The sequence below is a fragment of the Coffea arabica genome, chromosome 9e (genome assembly GCF_036785885.1).
Source record: "Coffea arabica cultivar ET-39 chromosome 9e, Coffea Arabica ET-39 HiFi, whole genome shotgun sequence".
Taxonomy (NCBI): domain Eukaryota; kingdom Viridiplantae; phylum Streptophyta; class Magnoliopsida; order Gentianales; family Rubiaceae; genus Coffea; species Coffea arabica.
The window spans coordinates 20,767,940-20,771,623 of NC_092327.1; the positions used below are offsets into that span (position 1 = coordinate 20,767,940).

General features: G+C 33.1%; 1 non-coding gene across 1 annotated transcript; it reads left to right on the forward strand.

Moving 5' to 3' along the window:
• The first annotated feature begins 2,930 nt into the window (after nucleotides 1–2,930).
• Nucleotides 2,931–3,036, forward strand: LOC113710771 (small nucleolar RNA snoR103). The gene has a single exon (XR_003452956.1). It is a non-coding gene; the product is annotated as a small nucleolar RNA snoR103 (small nucleolar RNA).
• Nucleotides 3,037–3,684: the final 648 nt, after the last annotated feature.

Below are 3,684 nucleotides of genomic sequence, written 5' to 3' on the forward strand. Positions count from 1 at the left end.
AAAATAAAAAATTGAGCTTTTTTTTAGCATTTTGGCCACTTTCGAGTCATTTTTCGTAAAAACTAACTTCAAAAATGGAATCTATGCAAAAAATCAAGTTGGGGTATGCATTTTGATAATTTTTTGTAGCCGGAAAAATTCGCCGGCGACTGACGGCGGTCCGTGGCGGCGGTGGCGTCGGTAGTCGGCACGGCGCCATGGCTACCAGCTAAAGCTTCTTCAGCTGGCCGGAGAAGGAGAAAGAAGAAATGGAAGGGAAGGAGAAGAAAAAAGAAGAAAAGAAAAGAAAGAAAAAAAGAGAACAAGAGAAAGAAAAATGATGGGCTAATGTTTTTTTTTGTGGGCTTGTGGTTATTTTTTGTTGGGTTTTGGGAATGGGTTTGGTTTATTTGTTTTGGATTTCGGCTGGGCTTAGGAATTTTCAGCCCCAGTAAAAAATAAAAGAGGCCCGATGGTCTTTTTCTTGCCCATAACAGAAACCGAAATTTGCACTTTAGCCCCTGATTTTTGGAGTAGTTTTACTGCAGCCCATAACATTTTAAATTTTTTTCACTTGGGTCCTTAAATTAATTGTTTTAATTAATTTTGGCCCCTAAACTTTAGAAAAATTATATTTTGACCCCAAAAATTTTTCAATTTTTTTCCAATTCAGTCCCTAGTGGATTTTGACTCTCACTATTGTAATTGTTTCTTTTCTTTAATAGCTAATTATGTTACTTTTGAGTATATTTAACTTGTAACTTTTAGATGTTCTTAAATTTCTTTACGTTTGACATATTAAGGTGAATTTAGTATTTTTATCATTATTATTATTTTTCAATTAAATTGGTGTCATGATTCTTTTGTTCATTTTGAGTATAAATAGGGCAAATTGACTCCATTTAGTCACCACTTCAAAAGGGAGGTACTCCTATTATTATTATTTCAATGTCAATTACGTACTCTTATGTACTCCTACGTGTTTTTATGTGTTTGTATATTTTTATACGCTTTATTTATTTGATTTAAATGTTCATTCAAATTTTCTTATATTTGTTTAATTAATTTTTATAATTATTTGAGAGGCATTTAAATACCTCAAAAATGTAATAGATAGGATAACTAGATTTGTTTTATTATATTTTCCCATTTTAGATTGTAATTAGGTCCCCTATTGTAATAGATAGGGTAGATAGAATTTTTTTATTTCCCCATTTTAGATTGTAGTTAGATTTCCCACTGTAATAGATAGGTTTTTGCGTGTTTGTGTGACTTATGTGTTATGTGCTTTATCCGTTTTTCTTAGGATTTTTGTATCTAGATATTATATTTATGTGTTATGTGCTACGTGCTCTTACATATTTATTTGTTTTAATTTATGCCTTATTTGTCTTACTATGTATTAAGAATGTATGACGCCACCACACTAGTCCAACGCTAGTTGTGGCTTCTCCCTCCGTCTACTTGCTAGTTCAACGCTAGTAAGGATTTTTAGAAATGGAATAGTCCAATGCTAGACCCTTAGATTGTTCATTCATTAGATTCATCTCTTGCATGACATGACATTCATTACATTTTGTGCATATTTTTAGGATTTTTTTTCATTTGCATGATATTTTCTATTAAATTATCCTCTATCTCCTACCCTCTTTATGGGTTAATTATATCATTTAAGATTGCACCTCATTTAAGAAATTGTGAAATAAGTTAGTTCATTTGCTTGTCTATGTTAGGAGAATTATTTTTCAAATATGGGAAATGAGTGATTATAACTTTTTAGTTTAAATACCCATTAATTCCCGTATAAGAAAATTATGTCACGAGTTTTTGCCTCCCATACCCATTATGTTGCATTTCCTATTCTTTGGCCACTTATACCTATATATATAATTTAATTTTCTTTTTAATTTCATCATTCGCATACGCGTGACCCCTTCAAGGAATTATTTTGCTTTTGCAATTAATGCGATTGGTGTCAATTAAACCCTTGAATGGACATTTTGTCCCTTTCGCTATTTTTATAAATTTAGATTTACATTCATGTAAGAAACATTCAAACGTGATAAATTTAAGGATTAGATTAGTAAAATTTTGACTCAACCTCGTAACTAGCTTAGACTAGGTTGAAAGGGTGCCTTAGTTTTGAGTTAATCGAATCTTTGCCTTCCCTTTCTTCAATCGTGACTCCCGAACTCATTTTCTCTTGTTTTTCATAGACCTGGAGTTGTTGAAAAGGGTTTTATTTTATTTTATTTTTGTCAAAAAACACTTTTGGGTGACTTGGTACACCAAAACTCAATATCAAGTGGCGACTCCTATTTTTTCTTGAAAACCCTTTTAGACTACATTTTGGACCCAAATTGTCGCATTTTTTAAAGTCCCATTCTAGGCCCTTTTCACTTATTTTTAAATAAAATCATCTTCTTTCGTAATACCTTATTTTCATCGTAAAAAATGGGGCGTGACATTGTGTATGGAGGCTTTCTTTTAACACAGTTAAAGATGCATTTTTCCGTAAATGACAGTGCTAAGGTGAGCAAAAATTTTTGATTTTTGTAGCAGCACTGGGATGCAAGCCATTTATGTAGCTTATTGGTTTCTCTTCTTGCTTGAGAATAGTCTTGATTTGAGAAAGATGATATTGATTCCTTGATGGAGCTGATATTAACGTGCTTAGCTGGAGTTTTATAAGACAAAATTTAATTGTTGAGTTCTCAACTTATTCATTCCTCAAAATCAGTGTTTTCTCTTCAGATAATTTGGTTTGGGTGCTCGATTCTTTTCTGAAAACATTCTTGGGGTGCTAATTATTGTATCCCCTCTGTACTTTCTCTGCTTTCTTTGCTGGATAAAAGCACACAGCTTTTTGCTATTGATATCTCATTGTATGTAGTTACCCTTGCTGAGCTTGTGAGGGAACTGATTAAAATGTTCCTAATTCTTGGCAGTGCATTTAAGATGTGTAGCTGCTGTAAATATGGAGATAACATAATGAGTAGGCTTTAGGTGGGCGTTTAACGAGTATCTTTGTAGCTACAAAGAACCCTACATACGTGAAAGCTCCAGTAGATTGTTTTAAGGATTAAAACTAATGCTTCTTTTGAGGCCTGGCCTCCTCAAAATTGTGGTTTTCATTTTTCTTATAATGATGAATATTGAGATCGCCATTCTGTGTCCATCTAGTTGCCACTTGCAACTCTATATGCACTTGATTTTGTTACGACTTGGTGGTGAACATCTGTGATCTCAGTTTTTTACTTTTGCATCCAAGGATAGTTTGCAAATGACTCTGCATACATTTGAATTATTTCCTATTTTAAAATGGGGCAGTTGCATGGGTGCTTCTGCACCATTGGTTGAATATATCATGATAAGCGATGTTTAGTTTTTTTACTGTCGAAATGCTAAACCAACTTAATGCCCTAGTTTTTAGGTTGTAATGGACTTAGCAAATTTGTTGATTACATAATCATGTAATACTCAATCACCACCCTAGTTTGTCAGATCCGTATTCTTACTTGTTTCATTGGGCTATTTTTGCTCTAGCTGATTTTTTCAATCTGTTCTTAATTTTCTATTGTATACTGGAGACATTCTATTTAGGAGAGGGAACGTATTCGATATACCAGGAACCAGCTGCTGCAGTTGAGAGCAGTATTCTTTCCACATTGTTCCTTTGTTTTATTCTTAGTAATAAATATTCGG